The following is a 22,388-nucleotide window of genomic DNA, read 5'->3' on the forward strand; positions in this document are numbered from 1 at the left end:
GCCCAGCGTATTGAGCTGAACAACGTGTGTATTAGCCTAGTGTGGGCTATAGGGATATCTGGAATAGGATAGAAAAGGAGGCAAATTTTAGGTGTCAGTACAATGTTTCTACCCGTAATTTGTTCTATTTTATTTTTAGCCTGTTGCCATGTGGTTTTGAGGTGGGTACAATCCCAGAAGGTGTGAATAAGGGAGCCCTGGACTGGGAATCCTCTGAAGCATAGGGGAGAGGTTGTTGTATATAATGAATTAATTCTGTCTGGGGTGAGGTACCACCTGTATTGAAGTTTAATGGCAGATTCTCTGATGGAGGCTGTCTTTTTGCACTTTCGTAAGTTGTTAATCATAGTGTCCCATTGTTCTGTGGAGAAGGACTCATTCAGATCCGATTCCCACTGTGACATTTGACGTGTTTTGTCTGGTGTATTGTGTTCATTTAGGTCCTTATATATTTTGGATATTAAACCCCTATCTCGTGGTGAAGTAAGGCAAATTTGTTCAAATATCGTGAAAGGGGTTTGGAGGGTGAGAGAATAATTATTTTGGTAGAAAAGTTTGATTTTTGATATTGTTGTAGTTGCAGAGAGTTCGGTACCTGTAAGGTTATATTCTGACTGCAAATCTAAGAATGTACGAAAAGCATTATTTTTAGTGATTGATTTTAGGTTAGATAGTTTGAGGAGATGCCATATAGTATATTGATTTGAGTTTAGGTCTGGGGGGGGTAAAAAGGGGGTCCCCTACGAAAGAGGCTAGGGGAGGAATCTCTGAGGAGATGTTAAATGTATGCTTTTGTCTGTGCCATAATAATAGATCTTGATGTACCACTTTGTTAAGTTGGCCAATTTTTTTAGTTTTGATGAATTTGGACCATAGAAGGCCTTGAAGGTGGTACGGTAGGATAGAGTGTTCCTCAAATGATAGCCAAGGTATTTGGCTGGAAGGTGCGTACCATTGAGCAAGTTGTGTATATCTAGCTGAAAGATAATATAGCCATAGGTTGGGTATACTCAGCCCTCCCTTCGATTGGGGTCTGAACATCAGTGAATATCCAAATCTAGATTTTTTATTTTGCCATATAAATTTGTTATTTTTTTCTCTATATAGAACCTAGGGTGTTTTTATGTACCAAAAGGGGGAGTGCTCTGAAAAGGTAAAATAGTTTTGGTAGTATAACCATTTTTGTAGCAACTATCCTACCCATAAACAAAATATGGTATGTTGACCATTGTTTGAGTAAATCTCTGATGTTTTGGAGTATTCTAGGGTAATTCTTGTGGTATAGGGTCTTGTACGATGGAGTGATATGGATACCTAAATATCTAAACGAGTCCTCACACCATTGAAAAGAGAACTTGTTCTTCAATATAGTAGTCAAAACTGGGGGGCAGTTAATTAGAAGGGCAGAACATTTAGATAAGTTTATGCTTAACCCTGAGAGGTCATGAAACTTATCTGAAAGAATGTTATATGAACTAATATTCTTATAGCTCAAGGGCGTTTCTGAATGAAGATCATTCATAGTCAGGTTGATTTGAAAATAACGTGTGAGTTTATTGTCACACAGGTTGCATCACAAACACAATGAAAAATAGTATAAAGTTCAGTTTAGCGTAGATGAAAATATCTGGAATTGGATCGATAGTGCTGTAGCAAGCTTATGAAAGCATGTGTGCTGCCTCAGGCCATCTTGTCTCTGAGATTTTCCAAAGTGAAGCAGGAAGAAGCAGGAAATGACGTTCTTAGACTTCTGGTATCAGCAGTTCTCCTTGTCAGTATATCAGTATGTCAGTGTTGTCTTTCCAAGAGGGTGTGAGTGAGTGTGTCTTAGTGTCAGTGTGTCATGTAAGTGTGTTCAGCCTTCTTAGCATAGCATATATATATATGTTACAAACGTACGTCATGACCACATATTAGACCCTTGTATGGCATACATTAATATCTGCTATGTTCAGCAATATGTTATACCAAGAAAAGGTTTTAGCACATACGAGTGTCGTATGGAGTTTGATTGACAGGCACACATGTGACACTCTATACTTAGAGTATACTGAGTAACATCATAACCTATATGAACATATATTACCTACTATACCTTCATTAAGTAACTATATACCAATACATACTAGTATAAATACGATTTTACTAAACTAGCTTAACAATAGATATGAACTAGTATATTATTGATATCACTACGTAAATATAGATCTATTCTGAATCTATTCTTGTCACCCTACACCAGGATACCTTATATGTCATTCTCAAATTGGCTAACCAGAAATATCCGTAATGCTCAGTTTTGGATAGAAGAATTATGTCATATCAATTGATAAAGGTCATTCACTCATACCTAATTACTATGATTAATCATAAATCAAAATATGTTTTGCAAGCTTGCCATGAATTATGAATTGCCGAATTATGAATTTGAAATAATATTCTAACAGTATCCAAAGTCTTGATGAGGTTTGGCAGCGAGATTAATGGTTCAGTGAGAAACAAGAGGACGTCGTCAGCATATAGACTTAGTTTAAATTCTTGCAAGGGGTTCAATAGCTAGAGCAAAAAGGAGAGGGGATAAGGGGCAGCCCTGTCTCGTGCCTTTGCTTAGTGGAAAAAACTCGGAGTTATTGCCAGGGAGTTTGATGCGTGTATGTGGGTTGTGGTATAAGGCTTTAAATCTGTGTAGAAACTCATCGCTGATACCGTATCTGGGGAGTAGTGAGTCTAAGTAGGCCCAGCTGACGCTATCGAAGGCTTTATGTATGTCTAAGCTAAGTAGTAGTGTGGTTCTGGTGTGTAGGTTGGAGTCTTGTATGATATTTGTTGCTAATCTTATGTTGTCTGTAATTTGTCTATCAGGGATAAAGCCTGATTGATCTGGGTGGATTAGAGGAGGGATAACTGAGGCCAATCTATCTGCCAATATCTTACCAAAAATCTTGAGGTCGTTATCTATAACTGAGATTGGGCGGAAGTTCTGTGGGGTGGAGTGGTCTTTGGTTTGGGTAATCGAGACATATTGGCCAGGAGCATTTCAGAGGGGAATTGGTTGCCCTGCAGGATGTGGTTGAATAGTTTAACAAGGTGGGGGATTAAAATTGGAGCAAATTTTTTGAAGTATGAGGTTGAAAAGCCATCTGGACCTGGGGCTGTGGATGTCTTTAATGAAGTTATTTTATTTATTTCTGTATCTGAGCAGGGCGCATTTAATGCCTCGCTTTGTTGGGGAGATAGAGTGGGTAGAGGAATTGCATCTAGCCACTGTGTCGAGGATAATTTTGGGGCGTTTTGTGGAGAAGAAAGAAGTTTCTCATAAAAATCCAAGAACATCTCCATCACTTCTTTGGGATGGGAGACTAAATTGCCTGTAGTATTTCTTAGTTTATAGGTATATGGGGTTTCGCCGATTGGTTCAGTTTCAGTTTTTCCGTCTAAGTGCCTTTTCTGTATCTGAAGTTAGTAATGTGTCAAGGGCCGTACGTTTTTCTTGAATTTGTTTTAGTATATCGCTAGAGGGTGATTGACTATGTTTATGGTATAGCTTGTCTAGGTCCCTGGTTAGTGTTTTTATGTCTGTCAGTTTCATCCTATTTTTAGTCGATGCCATCTTGATTAGATGACCTCTCATGACAGCCTTGTGGGCCATCCACCGGGATGTGGGAAGAATGTCTGGGGAGGAGTTAAGTGTAAAATATTCCTCCATATTGGATGTTAACTGTAGGATATTCAGATGGTCTGTTAAAAGTGCATTGTTTATGCGCCATCTATGTGGTGTGTTGTTGAGACCTATTTTTGACGATACGATCTGGTGATCCGACCAGTGGCAAGAGTGAATGTCTGCTTTTGAGGAATTAGCTACAAGAATTGGGGTGCAGAAAATGTCATCTAATCTAGCGGAGCAATCATGAGGATGTGAATAAAAGGTGTCATTTTTGATGCCTACATTATGTGCTCTCCATGTGTCAATGAGTTGGTGGGTATGTAATGTGCGAATTAATGTTTTAGGGAAAGCCTTGGATGAGGGTGCCACTCTGCTCCTGTCTAAGGTTGAGTGTGCAGCTAAGTTGAAGTCTCCGCCTACTATTAAATGGGGGGAGGAGTATTTGTCCAATGTATTAAAAAAGTATGAAAAAAAGGAAGCATGGGCTTCATTGGGTGCATATACAGAGGCTATTGTGACCAAACGACCTCCTATAGAACCTTTTACAATCAGAAAGCGACTCTCTGGGTCTTTAAAGACGCTTTGGGTTTCAAACACTACAGAGTTTTTAATAAAGATAGCTGTGCCTCTTTTTTCAGAGTCGAACGTTGTATAATAGAATTGACCATATGCTTTGTCAAAGAACTTGGGGTGCTTGGATGCAGCAAAGTGTGTCTCCTGCACTAAAATTATGTCAGCCCCCAGTCTTTTATAATGGCGGAAGGCTTTTTTCCTTTTTTGGGGAGAGTTGATGCCGTTGGCATTGTGGGAAATTATTCTAATGCCGCGTACACACCATCACTTTATGTGATGAAAAAAAACGACGTTTTTAAATGACCGTGTGAGGGGGAAAATGTTGTTTTATGTCTTGTTAAAAACGACAAAAAAAATTTAAGCATGTTTTTCAACGACGTTTTTAAACCCGCGCATGCCCAGAAGCTAGTTATGAAGCGAGCTTCAATGGAAAAAAGTGGTGAACGTAACCTCGCTTTGCTAGAGCATTGTGAAAAAACGATGGTGTGTAGGCAACGTCGTTTTTGAAAATTGAAGTTTCAAAAACGTGATGGTGTGTACGCGGTATTAGTCCCATTTGGAGCGTATAGGTAAATATTGAGGTATAGTGTGAAGTGATAGCTTTGAGATCTTTTTGAGTCCTGAAAGATAAGAGCAAAATGCGAAGAGACGTTAGCCGCATACCAAGCACCCCAATACGTAATCGTAATGCATGTTAGAACCAAATTTAAAGAGACATGCAAAAGCGATGTATTGATCTTAAATATGACTTCTATACCAAAACCGTATCCAATCAATCTGTTATTCATGTGAGACTTGAGTACATTAAAGCACAACAAAATAAACCGAAAGAACATTATTTCAAAGTTTATGGGGTAGCTAAATATGTTACCTAATTTGCTATAAAACTGTAAAAAGTGAATATAAAAAAATAAGGGGTCGAACTGCAAAAAACAGTCTGACTTACAAACAGTATCCTTTGGGCAAAAATGTCCATAACTCACTCTGGGAGTCCTGCCGTAATAGGCAACTGAGAGCAGGACCAGAAGCACCAAAAGGCGTGCCATCGGATCCAACTCTAGACTCCAAAAGCGAGAGGGGGGACAATCAAGCGGAGGCGGGGAGACTAAGCAACTCCCTGTGTCCCTACATCAATAACTCCACACCCAGCCCCCCCCCCCAAAAAAAAGAGGAAAGGGAGGGAAGGAGAGAATAGAAAAGAAAAAACATATTTCTTAGCTTGCAAACGTAATCGGAATTCTAGTATTGACAAAGCAACCTACGCAACAAAAGAAAGAATCAAGTACATGACCTAAAGTGTGGCTAGTGTAAACTCACGGTAGCAAGAGAACAAGCATCATTGATTTAGTGCGAATTACTTGTAATTACTGATCATATGGGTGCAGGGCCGGACTGGCCTACCGGGATCCCGGGAAAATTCCCGGTAGGCCGCCTGCATTCAGTGCCCTGAGGCTGCTTTTGTCTCGCTTACAGCCCATACAAAACAGCGGCGGGCCGCGGCCGCCATCGCCGCGGCCATCGCACTTTATAAATTAATGCAGGGAGGGATAGATTGCCGTGTCATCATGCATCATGTCAGGAAAAGAAGCGGCGGGCCGGCGGGTTGCGGCCGCCACACTTTCCTTCTCATCGGATCCGATGCCTGCTGAGGAATCAGCGTTAACCCTTGCGGGGAGGAGCCGAGCAGGAGAACGTCAGAACGCTGTGGCTCTTCTGTTCTATCTCCCCTTCCAATTTCCATCTGCCTGTGCGGCGCCAGCACCGCCCACAATTTCTGTCTGCAGGCAGGTCACAAGTGAGGGCACAGGAGGAGTGAATGGCGTCGGCCGCCCTCGGAGTTGGAGCACAGGAACTCAGGTCAGGTGAACACCTAAATTGCAGTATAATGAACCATTGCATGGTGCAGCCCCGGCCCCCCCCCCCCCTCTCCTCTCTTTGTCAGTGTCACCTACTTTTGCTGCCCCTGCATATTGTAATTTTATAACAGTCTCTCTCTCACCAGGCATTGCATGGTGCCCCCCTCCCCCTCTCTGCATGGTGCCCCCCCCCTCTGTCGCTTTTGCTACCCCTGCAAATTGTAATCTGTACAATAATCTCTGGGAGGGGGGGGGAAGGTGCACCATGCATATTATACAGATTACAATTTGCAGGGGAAGCAAAGGTGACAGAGAGAGGGGGGGGGGTGCACCATGCAATGGTGAGAGTCTCTCAGACTCTCACCATTGCATGGTTCACCCCCCCCCCTCTGTCACCCTTGCTACCCCCCTCTCTCGCCGTTGCACACTCTCTCTCTCTCACCGTTGCACTCTCTCTCTCTCGCTCTCTCTCTCACCGTTGCACTCTCTCTCTCTCTCTCGCTCTCTCTCACCGTTGCACTCTCTCTCTCGCTCTCTCTCACCGTTGCACTCTCTCTCTCACCGTTGCACTCTCTCTCACCGTTGCACTCTCTCTCTCGCTCTCACCGTTGCACTCTCTCTCTCGCTCTCTCTCTCACCGTTGCACTCTCTCTCTCTCTCGCTCTCTCTCTCACCGTTGCACTCTCTCTCACCGTTGCACTCTCTCTCTCTCACCATTGCACTCTCACTCTCTCTCTCACCGTTGCACTCTCTCACTCTCTCTCTCTCACCGTTGCACTCTCTCACACCGTTGCACTCTCTCACTCTCTCTCTCACCGTTGCACTCTCTCTCTCACCGTTGCACTCTCTCTCTCACCGTTGCACTCTCTCACTCTCTCTCTCACCGTTGCACTCTCTCATTCTCTCTCTCACCGTTGCACTCTCTCATTCTCTCTCTCACCGTTGCACTCTCTCACTCTCTCTCTCACCGTTGCACTCTCTTACTCTCTCTCACCGTTGCACTCTCTCACTCTCTCTCTCACCGGTGCACTCTCTCACTCTCTCTCACCGTTGCACTCTCTCACTCTCTCTCACCGTTGCACTCTCTCCACTCTCTCTTGCACTCTCTCACTCTCTCTTGCACTCTCTCACTCTCTCTCTCACCGGTTCACTCTCTCTCACCGTTGCACTCTCTCACTCTCAATCACCGTTGCACTCTCTCACCGTTGCACTCTCTCCACTCTCTCTTGCACTCTCTCTCTCACCGTTGCACTCTCTCACTCTCTCACCGTTGCACTCTCTCACTCTCTCACCGTTGCACTCTCTCACTCTCTCTCTCACCGTTGCCCTCTCTCACTCTCTCTCACCGTTGCACTCTCTCACACCGTTGCACTCTCTCTTGCACTCTCTCACTCTCTCTCTCACCGTTGCACTCTCTCTCACCGTTGCACCCTCTCTCTCACCGTTGCACCCTCTCTCTCTCACCGTTGCGCACCCTCTCTCTCACCGTTGCGCACCCTCTGTCTCATCATGGCACCCCTCTCTCTCTCTCACCATGGCACCCAGGCCCCTCTTGCTCTCTCATGGATTTTTTTTTTTTAAAGCAGGTAAAAATGAATGTGCATTTATAATTGTTTTGGCCTGCAGAGCATTGCACCTTCCTTTCTCTCTCACTGTTGCAGCCCCTCTGTGGCTCTCTCTCTCGTGGATTTTTTTTTGTTTTTTAAATCAAACTTTTTTTTTCAGGTAAAAATTTGTGTTTATAATTGTTTTGGCCTACAGAGCAATGCACTTTCTCTCTCACCATTGCAGTCCCCTTTCTGTCTCTCTCTCGTGGATTTTTTATTCATTTTTTTTTTCAGGTAAAAATAAATGTGCATTTATAGTTGTTTTGGCCTGCAGAGCATTGCATCTCTCTCTCTCTCTCTCTCTCTCATATTGTTGCACCCCCCTCTCTCTCTGACGTTATGCTGTGGGGCTGGTATAATAATGTTATGGGGCTGGTATGAAATTATTTCCAGGGCTGGTTTTCATTCCCAGTCCGGCCCTGTATGGGTGAGCGGAAGAAGAAAGAGAAGGGGAGAGAAAAAAAAGGGAGGGGGGTTTGAATTTATTTGAGATGAGTACTATAGTCTAGCTAGCCCGATAAATATGTTCGAGCATTTGTGCCAGACCATGATGCTTCTTCTTGATTTGCGAACCGCACGGATGGCACAAAATGTTGAAGACTGTTGAGTGCGATTATTCTAAGTTGAAATACTGCCAAAAAGAGCTAGGGTTTTGAAGCACGTCAGTGGCATTTTCCATGGATAGGTAGTACAGGGTAGGGGGAGAGAAAAAAAAAAAAAAAAAAAGGACATAGATGTGACTTTCAAAGATTCGCAGAGCGCATCAATGGGTTGAAGAACTTAATCTTAACCATAGTTTTTCATGGCCCGGCAACTCGTGTGGCTGAGATAGGAGATGATACACTTTGATGAAGCGTCTGTATTCAGTGTCGCAAAAATGCAGAAACGATATAACTGAAATAAATTTGCTTGAGACGTCTTTCATGTGATACCAAGTCGCATATAATTGAAAAGAGCCTGAATTTGTAAAAAACTTTCTTTAAAGGATCAGTAAAAAATCAAGATGGAGAAAAAATGGTGAACAAACTTGATTCATGCGACTTTCACGGATCTGCGAATCGCATAGATGGCCTCATCCTTCTTTGATGGCATCTTGAGGAGGGGGTGGTCCAAATGGGTGAAGGGTGTGGTGTGGAAGGTGCTCTCGGGCCTACTGGTTCCAGCAAACCCAATTTAATTAGGAGCTCTTTGCCTTCTGCGACATTTACAACAGAATAGATGGTGCCGTTGTGGGGCACAGTGAGTTTGAACAGAAATCCCCATCTGTACCTGATGTGGGCCGATTATAGGATCGATGTTATTTCCCTTATCTTGCGCCTTCTTTCAAGGGTGGCCTGTGAGATGTCAGGGTACAATTGAATCCTTGTTCCCTCAAACTCAATGTTGTGCGGGTTTCTGGCTGCCCTCAATATATTCTACTTTATCACAAAGTCCTTCATACAAAGGATAATGTCACGGGGTGGTTTGTCAATTGGAGGTTTGGGTCGCAGGGCCATGTGGATTTTATCGCATGTGAAGGACTGTGGAGGGGTGTCTGGAAGAAGAGACTGAAACAGTCTCGAGACAGCAGGCATCAATTCTGTCACAGACTCTGGAACCCCTCGTATTCTTAAGTTGTTCCTTCGATTCCTGTTATCTAAATCTTCCACTTGTGTTTGGAGATAGGAATAGTTTTCAGCTAGTAGCTCAAAATCCTTCCTCAGATCATTGTGGGCCAGTGACAACTCATCGTGTTTTGTTTCTAGCATGTCTGTACGCCCTCCCAGGGCGGCTATATCCTGCTGTAGTGTGCTAGTGGATGCTTTCAGTTCTGAGTGGAATTTATTCGCCAGCTTTTCATACATAATAGTGAGACTGGCGTCCACTTACTTGTTTGGATGAGGTTTTTCCATCAGAGGCGAGTGAGGTTGCTGGAGAGGCCTGTGGAGAGGGATGGGGGCCGTTCTGGGACATCTTGTCCTTCACTTTGGAGCGTAGTAAGATGTGGGTTGGTGAGTATTATGATCGGCGACCACGGGTCCTGTAGTTTCCAGGCATGCACAGAGAAATCCTGCAAGGGTGATGGTGGTTTTCAGGTGGATTGTATATGTCTTAGCCCTGCGGATAAGCTATGTTCCTCTTTGGTCTGCGGAGCTGTTACATAGGGCTGCCGTCTTGCATCTCGCCTCGCATGCGCCCCCCTTAGAAGGGAATGTAACCTTTAGTTCATTTTGTCATCCTCATCCCAATTTAATGTCTCTCTTCTATTACTCTTGTGGAGGTGCATACAGCCCAGTGAGGATGCTGAGGAGCCTTCCCAAAGCAGAGGGGGGGACTGTGGGATTCAGTAATAAAAATTAAACGTTGCTTATGACTGAGCAGATGGGAGTTAATTAAGGCCTTTACTGCATGGGCCTGAGCTGCCACAGCCACACCACTGTAATGACAAGCAAGCTGGCTGCTGCACCTGGGTGAAGGGATAGGTCCACCTCACAGCAGAAAAGCCCCCACGTTCTACAGTCCGCGCAACCCATCCTCCTATGAAGGGGTGCCCTACAAGATAGTGTGGTTTTACCTCAGTTATGAGGGGATTAGTAGTTCACCGCCTGGCCCCGGGTGTAGCAAGATAGTGGCCGCTCCCCTTTACAAACGGGCCGCCAGTCTCCTCGCCGTCAGTCCCCCACAGCTACCAGGTCTCCTCTGCATGGTCCTTCCAGTCCGGGCAGCCATCCGGGAGGGGATTTGGCGGTGTCGCCGCTTGTACCGCGGCCGCGGTAATCAATCGCGGAGGATCCGGAGGCTTGTTAGGCCTCAAGATGGCAGCTGGATGGCAGCAGATGGAGCTGGCCGGGGGCTGAAATTTGATAGAGATAGCCTGGCCGCGCTCTCAATTCAGGTAAAATCTACTCCAGGGGGGAGCCAGGGACAGGTGGATCAGCCCTGGATGAACGGTCCCAAGGCTCAGGATGGCTGCAGATTAGGTCCGATCTTACGGAGCCCAGCCACAGTACGTCTTTCTCCCTAGGCAGCCGGACACGCCCCCCCCCCCCCCCCGACCTGTGTCTTTTTTTCAACCTAACATTTGTAAAAAAAAAAGAAAAAAAAGAAATGCCATTTAAAAAAAAAATTTGCATTTCTTTTTGTCATTTGAGCCTGCAAAGCATCGCAACTACCAGTGTATTGCGGGTGAAATTCTCTGGCTCCTGCAGACTGTTCCTTCAGCTCGGGTCCCTCTGTAGTGTCAATGGACTACAAGTGCAATGACCTCACCACACTTGTGCTCCATTGAGAACAACAGTCCCTTTACTGCATTGGCCTGAATTGGACTTGTAGTTTTTTCATTCACAGATTCCTGTGAATGAAGTTCTGTGTGGGCAAAAGCATGCAAATTTAAAATCTGTCAGGAGCCAGTGGTTTGAGACTGCGGGACTGTGCACAATGACAATGTCTGTATTGTCAGGTTGGTACACTGTATTTTTTAATGCACTGTTCCAGAATCTGTTCCCTAATTACACATTGCAGGCAATTGTGAATGATTTCAAGCTGCCTATGGAGTCCTGTGTATAATCTTGCTCCAAAGAAACAACTGGAAAGGGGAAAAAAATATATATTTTTTTAAAATAGTTTTTAGGTGTGCTGTGTGAATGGGAATACATAACAAATATATAGTGGAGGTTTCTCAAAATTAACTGCAAAGCTAAAAGTACACTTTAATTTGCTTTAAAGTGGTTGTAGAGGCCGAATGTGTTTTATCTCAATGCATTCTATGCAGCCCCCCCCCCCCCTTTTCCATTATACACATATGAGCCTGATCTCGATCCAGCGCTGTGCATGAGAGCTAGGAGCACCACTGAGGGACCCAAGAAGAGGAGGATCGGGGCTGCTCTGTGCAAAACCATTACACAGAGCAGGTAAGTATGACATGTTTATTATTTTTTTAAAGATAAAATGTGATCCTTTACAATCACTTTTAAACAATCTTCTTCTAGCCACCACTTAATAGTGATGTTAGGAGGCAAGATAGCTGCTCTGCGTTCCAGCACTTACCCCATCTAGGTGGTGGGCTGCGGCTCCGGTATCCTCCACCATGGTGGGCAGCGGGGTGAGGGCAGCGGCTCCAGTGTCTGCTACTTCATGGCTTTCACAGTGCGTCTCCACTCTCTTCCTCCTAAGCACTAGGCATCCAATAGGATCGCCTTACATTTTGGCCAATCAGGAAATGGGTTTCTCGACCCGCCTCCTAATTGGCCGTGGGGTGCGGGCAGCCGTCAGCGGCTTCCTCTATGGCTTCTGCCATGCATCTACACTCTCTTCCTCCTAAGCGCTAGGCATCCAATAGGATCACCTGACAATTTGGCCAACCAGGAAATGGGTTTCACGTCCCTAGGTGGGATCAGGGCGCAGTGCTCTGTGCCACGAGCACACCCTTTTTTTAAGCATATTAGGCCTCATACAGACGACCGGATCTATCCGCTGGGATTGATCCGCGGATCAGTTCCAGCGGACAAATCCGGTCGTCTGTACGGCCTAGCGGATATTTATCCGCGGAGATTCGTCGGGCCGATCGATTACAAGCGGATAGAAATTTCTTAGCATGCTAAGAAATCTATCCGCTTGAATCGTTTCCAGCGGATTGATCCGGTCGTCTGTACAGACTCACCGGATCAATCCGTCCGCTTCCCTCACTTGCATGCGTCGTAATGATTCCACGCATGCGTGGAAGTACTTACCTTCCAGCGTCGCGCACGTCGCCGAGTCATCGGCGCGACACGTCACCGCGGATGCATTCCGCGCAGATTTCGATCTGATGGTGAGTACAGCCATCAGATCCAAATCCACCAGAGGATTTATCCGCTGGAAACGGTCGTGTGTACGGGGCCTTAGAGTCTCTGGCTTAAAAAAAAACATGCATGGATGGGCCGCCACTGGACTTCAGTAGAGATAAGCCGATATAATAAAAATTAGGCTGCTGGGACAAGTAACAATGCATTAGTTATAATAAAAGTTCAATTATTATTTAAATTTCATTAATGACTTTGATAGTAACATTTATGGAACACTGGTCAAGTCTTGAACAAATCTTAGGCAGCATTTTTCTTCCATATTGCACAAATCCTATCAGTCCCTCATGAACTTCATGAGCCATAAGATATATATATATATATATATATATATATATATATATAATACACAGCTGAGACTATAGCACTATGCACTTCACACATCTGACAACCACTAATGTTGGGTTTTGTCTGTGTTTTGTGAACTCATGTGCCTAGATGGACATAACAGACAATTGTCAATGCTGTAAATATTAAAGCAGGGCATTTGTACAGTGCATTGTATGCAAGTATGGTCCTAAAAGGTAAAAGTTTGTTATGCAAGAAAATAATCTCTCCCATGAGACTTTGTTGCAGTAGAACACAAAAATAGTACAAAATTTCATAAAAGGTCAATATTTATTATACAAAACCAATACAACATATACCGAATTTATAGGCGTATCATGCACCCACCTGCAGCTTCACCAGTGCCCATCAATGCAGCCCGTCAGTGCTCATCTGCAGCCTCACCTTTGCAACCTGATCAGTGCCTATCTGCAGCCTCACCATTGCCCATCAATGCAGCCTGATCGGTGCCCATCTGCAGCCTCACTATTGCCCATCAATGCAGCCTGATCGGTACCCATCGGCAGCCTCACCATTGCATGGAGAGACTTTGGATTACACAGAGCGGAGATCTCCCATTTACTTGGCAGCCTCTGTAATACAAAATATGACTTAGTACTTGGTGGAGAAACCCTTGTGCAAGCACAGAGGTAAGACGTTCCTTGTAGTTAGTGACCAGGTTTGCACACATCTTAGGATCAATTTTTAGTCCACTCTTTTTTACAGAGCTTCTCTAAATCCTTAAGGTTCCTTGGCTGTCACTTGGCAACTCAGTTTCAGCTCCCTCCATAAATTTTCTATAGGATTATGGTCTGGAGACTGACTAAGCCACTCCATGACCTTAATGTGCTTCTTCTAGAGCCATTTCTTTGTTGCCTTGTTGGGATCTTTTAGGTCCTTGTCATGCTGAAAGACCTATCCATGACCCATCTTCAGTGTTCTGGCTGAGGGAAGAAGGTTCTCAACCAAGATTTTACAATATATAGCCCCATCCATTGGCCCCTCAATGTGGCAAAGTCGGTCTGTACCTTAGACAGGAGTTCCGGACAAAAAGTGATGGTGACCCCCCTGACGTGCCACATTTGGCATGTAATTTTTTTTTGGGCGGGTGGAGCGGATACCCTCCCACTTCCTCCCAGGGCTCTGCGGCACCGGACGGAAGTTCACATCTCCCCCTCCCTCCCTGCAATCTTCTTGGACACGTCACAGGTCTCAGAAGATTGCCCAGCCAATCACAGAAAGCAGCGTGGCTCCCGCATGCGCAGTGCGTGCCCAGCTGTGAAGCCACAGCCGGGCACCCACAGTTACAATGCCAGAGCCACAGAGAGGAGGGGGAGAGGAGCAGGGCTATGTTCGCCTGCATCGCTGGACAGTGGGACAGGTGAGTGTCCGACTATTAAAAGTCATCAGCTACACTTTTTGAATGGGTGGACTTTTAAATGGGTGGAACTCCGCTTTAAGAATAGAAACAGCCCCAAAGCATGTTGTTTCCCCCTCCGTGCTTGACTGTTGGGATGGTGTTCTTAGGGTCAGAGTCAGCATTTTACTTCCTCCAAACACAGAGAATCCCCCTCCTCAAGAAGGCACGTGTACAGTCATGCCGATAAACATCGAAATGAGTCAGAGAATGATTGGGAGAAAGTGTTGTGGTCAGATGAGACCAAAATTGAGCTCTTTGGCATTAATTCGACTTGCTGTGTTTGGAGGATGTAAAATACTGACAATGACCCTAAAAACACCATCCCAACAGTCAAGCACGGAGGTGGAAACATGGTGCTTTGGGGCTGTTTCTCTGCTAAAGGTACAGGCAGACTTACCATTCCCGCATTAAGGGGCCAAATGAGGAGGTTCTAAAGAACTATATAGATCTTTAATGAGACCTCATTTAGAATAGTGTGTCCAGTTCTGGAGACCTTACTTACAAAAAGATATTGATAAGATAGAACGAGTTCAGAGACGGGTAACAAAAATGGTGAAAGATGTGGGGGGATAAAACATATCAAGAGCGATTTTAGGAACTTAATATGTACAGTGTGGAGGAAAGAAGGGAAAGGGGAGACAAGATTGAAACCTTTTAAATATGTCAAGGGGGTGAATAAGGTTCAGGAAGGCAGTCTTTTCAATATGAAACAGAAATCAAGAACACAGGGACATGACCTCAAACTAACTGGAGGAAAGTTTAAAACTAATCTTAGAAAGTATTATTTTACTGAAAGGATGGTTGATGATTGGAATAAACTACCAACAGAGGTAGTGAGACAGTCAACTGTAAATGGCTTATAGTTGGACAACAAGGTTAATAAAAAAAAAAAAGAACCCCCCCAAAAAAAAATAATGGGCAGACTCGATGGACTACTCAGTCTTTTTCTGCCATCACTGAAGATGGATCCTGGATGGAGGGAGTGGAAACTTCAAGTTGCCAAGAGGAAGCTAAGAAACCTTAAGGATTTAGAGAAGATCTGTAAAGAAGAGTGGACCTAAATTCCTCCTGAGATGTGTGCAAACCTGGTCACCAACTACAAGAAGCGTCTTATCTCTGTGTTTGCCAACAAGGGTTTTTCTACCAGGTATTGTTTTTCTTCCGGGATCAAATACTTATTTTACTCACTGAACTGCAACTTATTTTACAGCATTTGTGTTTTTTCAGTTTTTTTTTTTTATATTCTGTCTCTAGCATTTAAAATACACCTATGATAAAAAAAATTATAGACCCTTAATTTCTTTGTAAGTAGGCAAACCTAAAAAATATGCAGGAGATCAAATAATTATTTTCCCCACTGTATGTGCATAATATGCCTTTCCCCCTATGTTGGAGGACAGGAGATTGGTAACTTCTTTTCCATAAAATACAGTGTGGCATAGGTGTACTTTTTTGCCTTTTTTGCAACAAGGCAACATGAAACTGTGCATTTTCAACAACACAAGATTTTAATAGATGCATATGTTTTCTTGGTTTTGTATAATACATTTTGACCTTTTATGAAATGTACTATTTCTGTGTTCTGCTGCAATAAAGTCCCATGGGAGAGATTCCTTTTTTGCATACAGTAGCAACATTTCAGGGTGGAGCAGCTGTGAACTTACACACTTCTCACTTTTTCTTTTGATTCCAAAAAGGTAAAAGGTACACTGCAATTTCAAAATGAAATGCATATCCTAACACTGAACTTCTCTTATTTTCTCCTTTTATTGGTCTGTTAAATATACTATGGAAAGTGTTTTATTATTTCTGTTTCCTAATGCAGAAAAATATCTTACAGAAATCTTGTGAGTTTATAACTTATGGTGCTACACATCTTTCCTGACAGACTCCATGGCAGCCTACGTGTGGGTTAATCCCGCCTCTCATACCTCATAGGACCCTACTCCCATAAAGCTTTGCTTCTCCCAATAGACTGTGTTCCTTTTTTGTCCTCCTAGGACCGAAGTAGTTTTGTTACCTCAGAAAAAGTATCCCTTGGTCCATAGTCCTGGTATTTACACACGGAGTGTTTTTGTTATGGCTTTGAAGTCCAACAAGTCTCAGCTATTAGTTGGACGGACGTTTACAGTGTCTGCTGTACTTCTAAGAAGCTTACTAGCCTGCCACTGGCAGGTAAGCAGTTATCCGACCATATATCCTGCCTATTAGCAGGAGGTCTCATCTCTACTGTCCCAGACCTTGCAGAGCGAGCAGCGGTGGCTACCATTTCCAGGCTGGATTATGGGATCTCCATTGGTGGTAATGTATGGAAAATTTTACTTACTGTTATGGCAGCCAGTTTATGTGTGTTGTTTGTTCCTCTGAATGGCCGCTGGAACGCATTGCGTTCCAGCCTCGCCGCTTTCTGGCGGTCTGCGCATGCGCAGGTCTCGTTTGCGAACGAGGCTTGGTTGCGCGTGAGCCTTCCAGGTCCAGTTAGTCACGATCGCGCATGCGTGCGAGGTCTATAGGGTGACGCCGGTTCACAGCACAGGCGCACGGCTGTGCGCGGTGACGTCATCAACAGGGCGGCAAGTTTAAATAGCTGTCAGGTACAGCTAATCAGTGGCACATCCTGACGGTCTAGGATTGAAGTGTATGCTTTTGATCTAGGTAAGAGGCTGTACTAGTTACTGCCTTATGTTCTCCTTATGCTCTAAAAGTTCTTTTGTCTGATGCATATCATTGGTTTTTCCTTAGTGCTGTGTGTGTCCTCACTGCCATGGATGTGTCACCGCCCCCCTGTGGCCAAACCTTACGCTGCAGGTAGGATGGAATTATTTTCCCTCTGCCTGTTTTCTATGGGGTTTTGGCCGTTTTAAAATACTTTTTTTTTTTTTCTTGTTCCCAGTCCCTCTAGGTCTGTTTCTCAGTCATTAGCACATGAAGATAATGTTGAAACTCAGTCGCAACATCATCAATCAAATTCTAGAAGCTCTAGGTCTTCATCTAAACATCATAGAGAGGGATCTAGATCCTCATCTGGTCACCACTCTCACGCCATTCCAGTCACTCTGGAAGGAAATCCTGTTGGGGATGTAGAGCCCAGGTCCCAGAAGGAAAATCCCTCTGTGAGCCATGTTATTCCCGTGCTGTAAGGGAAAGAAGGGGTGAAGACCAGCAGGTGGAAGCCCTGGTCAGAAGAGTAGTCCAAGAATCTTTGAACGGCTCTGATCCCGTCCAAGCGGTAGTTCTTCCTGTTGAACCATCCCCAGTTCTTGTGCAGGATAATCCTGAATTTCCAGGGCCCTCTCGGATTAACCGCTCCCCAAGCGTGTCTTCAGATAGTGAGATGGAAAGTGTTAACTATGCCGCAGGCTTTGATTTTTCCCTGGTCCCAACATTGGTAAAAGCAGTCAAGGACGCTTTAAAGTGGGAAGATCCAGTAGAAGCACCTTCCAAGCAAAGGAAGTACTTCAAGCAGCTTAAAAAAGAACGCCCAAATGTTCCCCTTCTTGGTGAGCTTGGAGACGTAATTACAGAGGAATGGTCCGGCACGGATAAGAAAAATTCTTTACTATCTAAGATAGCAAAATTGTACCCATTCAAGAGTGAAGAGGTGAGACATTCAGAGTCAGCTCCTCTAGTTGATGAGACTGGTGAAACATGTCACTCTCCCTCTGGAAGACACCGTTTCCTTTAAGGATGGTCTGGAGAGAAAAATAGACACTGATCTAAAACGTATTTATATTACAGCTGGCATGGCTTGTAAACCAGCCTTAGCTCTTGCAGCCCTGTCAAAAGCAATGGAGGCCTGGACAGGTGAAATGGACTCTGTGTTGTCTTGCGTCTCGGAAGACTTAGCCAGAAGCATTCCAGTCCAAGAACTAAAGATGGCTTCAGTGTTTTTGGGGGAGGCCTCCCTTGATCTTATTCGCCTAGTGTCTCGGGTCATGCTCTCCTCCGTTACACCCAAGTGTGCCCTCTGGCTACGCCCTTGGGTGGCTGACCCTGCCTCTAAGCAGGCATGGTGCAAAATACCCTTTTTGGGAACAAATTGGACAGCGCCATTTCCCGAGCCACAGGGGGTAAGTCAGGGTTCCTTCCCCAGGATCGTCGTCCGTATGGACAGAAGAAATTCTTTCCCAGGCAGGATCAAGATCGGGCAAGGGAGGTACAGGCCTGGGCGTGATTTCAGGAGGAACTGGAGAAGAAACCAGCCCTCTGGTCAGAAGTTGGCAAAAAGTCCTTCTGGTGGACGTGACGCCACTAAGTCCTTTTGATGTAGAGCCGGCCCAGACAGAAAGAGTCGGGGCTCATCTCTTTCAATTCAGGCATGTCTGGGCAGCCTCAATAAAAGATTTCTGGTCCGTCAAGACTGTATCTACAGGTCATTCTTCGACATTTATAGATCCTCCTATTCTTCAGGTCATTCCCACAACAATTCCATGCTCAGAGGAGAAAAGACAAGTCCTCCTATCATACACGAGCTCCCTCGTGGCTCAAGGTGCTGCTATACAGAGAGGTTCCAGGGGATGTATTCACCCCTTTTTCTGGTCCAAAAAAAGTCAGGTTCTTGGAGACCAGTGATAGATCTGACACATCTAAACACCTTTATCAAGAAGGAAAAATTCAAGATGGAGTCGCTACTCACGATCCGTCAAGCAGTTCAGCCAGGCGACTGGCTTGTGGCCATAGACCTGAAAGACGCCTACTTTCATGTTCCTATAGCTGTGGAGTTCCAGAAGTATCTTCGGTTTGCAGTAGGCAGTATTCACCTCCAGTTTACTTGTCTCCTGTTTGGGCTCACAACATCGCCACGGGTATTCTCGAAGCTCTTACTGGCCGTTGTGGCCCTGATCAGAACCAGAGGCGTTCGTCTACACCACTACTTGGACGACCTGCTGCTGTTGACGCACCGGGACCTGGTCATATCCACTCTGACCGAGTTTGGTTGGCTACTGAACAAAGAGAAGAGTCACCTAGTCCCGACACAATCTCTGATCTTTCTCGGTGCCCAATTCAACACATATCTCAGTACCATCTCATTGCCCCTGGAGAAAATCCCAGTAGTTTGCGACAGAATCCGTTGTGCTCTAGAGTCTCCTTTTCTAAAAGCCTCACAATGCCTCAACATAATAGGCACCATGGTCTCCACAACTCCTATGGTGAGATGGGCACAGTGGAAGATGCGGCCCTTCCAGAAGGGTTTTCTCCAGCAGTGGGATCCAAGATCACAAGACCAAATGATTCGGATAACATCACACATGCGGGAAAGTCTTCCTTGGTGGCTACTAAGGAAAAACCTCCTCAACTGCCATTCTCTAGCCCCTGTGTCTTGGATCACGATCACGTCGGATGCCAGCAACACAGGTTGGGGGGCTCTCTGCCTGAAAGAAGTAGCCCAAGGGAAGTGGGACTTTCCGGCCCAGAAAGTCATATCCAATGTCCTGGAACTTCGCGCAGCCTTTTGTTACAAGCCTTCCTTCACCTGATAAAAGGATCTTCAGTCCTCCTAAGGATGGACAATACGTCAGCAGTATCGTACATCAAGAGACAGGGTGGCACTCGAAGTCTGTCTCTACTGAAGGAAGTGAATCCGATCATGTCTTGGGCACAGACACACTTGAAGGATTTGACAGCTGTATATCTCCCTGGAGCTCAGAATCTACAGGCAGATTTCCTCTCAACAAGTGGTCTCTCCACAGCGAGATTTTCAGTTGGATCCTGTCACTGTATTTTTCACCAGAAGTAGATCTATTTGCATCCCCATGCAATTTAAAACTGGAGAAGTATTACACCAGATGCCGATGTCCCCAGGCCTTCGGGGTGGATGCTCTGACGGATCAGTGGAGGTTCCGCAGGGCTTATGCCTTCCCTCCAATTCCGGTCATCCTCAGGTTCCTATCTAGACTCAGGTGGGAGGAGGCCGAGGTAGTGGCGATAGTTCCATACTGGCCCAACAGGCCGTGGTTCCCGTTACTGTTCGAGTTGAGTTTCCGGGATCCAGTTCCTCTCCCATCCAGACCAGATCTCCTGTTGCAGGGATTGACTCCTCATCCATGTCCAACCCATCTACATCTGATGGCCTGGTTCTTGAAAGGGGAAGGCTGGAAGCATTATGATGTCCAAGCAGAGCCATCTCCACCCTATTGAATGCTAGAAGACCAAGTACTAACAGAATCTACCAAAGGATATGGTCAGACTACACCTCCTCTATGGACGGTTCTCCTAGTAATCCCAGAATTCAAGACATTTTAGGTTTTCTTCAGACGGGTCTTGATCTACCTCTATCCGTTGGCTCATTAAGAGTCCAAGTTTCAGCTATCTCCGCATTCACAGGGATATCCTGGGCTACTCACACTCTTGTTAGACAATTTTTCAGAGGAGCTATGAGACTGAGACCTCTAAGGAAACCAAGATTTTCCAAGTGGGATCTCCCTCTAGTCTTGGATTTTTTCTCAGACTTTCAAAACTCAGACCAACAATCAATCAAGGATCTTTCCCTCAAAGTAGTCTTTCTCGTAGCCATAACTTCAGCTAAGAGGGTTTCAGAAATTGGCTCATTGGGATATAAAGAACCTTTTCTTACGTTCTTTCCGGACCGTGTTGTTTTGATCCCTATGCTAGGTTCTAAACCAAAAGTGTCATCGGTCTTCCACGAGAACCAAGAGATCGTCCTTCCCACCTTTCGGTCTTCTGAGGACTCTGATGCTCATCCTTTGGATGTCGGGAATGTATTGAAACAGTATCTGGAAGCTACAGCACCTTTTCGGCAATCCGATCACCTATTTGTTTCCTTTCACGGGAAGAACAAGGGAATGCGTGCTTCCTCTAGAACCATTGCAGCATGGATTGTACAGGCCATCCAAGGGGCTTATAAAGCGAAAGGTTTGGCTCCTCCGGAAGCGGTAACCGCCCATTCTACTCGGAGCGTGGCCACGTCGTGGGCGGCTGCCCGGCACGTTTCTCCGGAAGTAATCTGCAAAGCAGCCTCTTGGTCATCGTTGAATACGTTTATGAGGCACTACTGCGTAGAACCAGCTTCTTTATCGTCGGTTAATTTTGGTTTACATGTTCTATCTGTTGACAATGTCAATTAAATCTTTTTCTTTAACCAGTAATTGCCCACCCGGGTGTGTATGGCTAGTTATTTCCCACACGTAGGCTGCCATGGAGTCTGTCAGGAAAAGGGAAAATTTATATGAAATACTTACCGTAATTTACCTTTCCTGATGGACTCCATGGCAGCAGGAGTTCCCTCCCCTTTGCTGGAGTAGGCTATATTACGGAACACAGTCTATTGGGAGAAGCAAAGCTTTATGGGAGTAGGGTCCTATGAGGTATGAGAGGCGGGATTAACCCACACGTAGGCTGCCATGGAGTCCATCAGGAAAGGAAAATTATGGTAAGTATTTCATATAAATTTTCCCTTTTTAGGCTCCATGCACACTGGGCTTACAAAAAAACATCTGTTCTTTTTGGAGTAAAAAAACTTCCATATAGATAATTTTTTGTACAAAGTTTAGGAGAGTTTTACGTTTTATTTCTGCCACGTTGTTCTTAAAAATATGTCTTTAAATGTCCTAATGTGTATGGACACACAGGATAACATTGAGGTGCTTCTACAGGCAGAACACAAAACTTCTGTAGAGGCAAAGTTTTTTTTATGCCAGTGTGCATGGAGCCTTACATTATTCCCAGCTATCTCTGAGGATTACAGACTCCCCCCCCCCCCTAGAGATGGAAATTATGAGAATAGAAAGTGTTTTGTAGTAATATCCTAGGGTTATCCTCAAAAGATACAGTACAGGACAGAAAATTAGCAGGATCACCAGATTAAAATATAAAACTGAAGAAATAAAATAAATGCAGCCACCATATTATTTGACTGGTAAACTACAATATATTTAAATTTTGTTCTTGGATTTAGACATGCTTTATTAATCACACATTACCAATTTAAATTTCAACTTATTCTCACAGCACATTTTGACTTGTTTTTGCTAACATCCTTCATGATGGAATATGGTATGGTCCAGAACTAATATAATTTCAACCAACACATTACGTCTATAGGCTGACTTTTCATTATTTCTTTCTAGATGTGGAATATTATTGTCAGTTTATATTTTACTA

At 44.7% G+C, this 22,388-nt stretch overlaps 1 protein-coding gene across 1 annotated transcript in view; it reads left to right on the top strand.

The window, feature by feature from the left end:
- The window catches only part of LOC120926738 (multidrug and toxin extrusion protein 1-like), a 128,782-nt gene that overhangs the window by 102,100 nt on the left and 4,294 nt on the right, over positions 1 to 22,388 (top strand). The gene's annotated exons all lie outside the window — the stretch shown is intronic.

This window comes from Rana temporaria, chromosome 2 (genome assembly GCF_905171775.1).
Source record: "Rana temporaria chromosome 2, aRanTem1.1, whole genome shotgun sequence".
Classification (NCBI taxonomy): domain Eukaryota; kingdom Metazoa; phylum Chordata; class Amphibia; order Anura; family Ranidae; genus Rana; species Rana temporaria.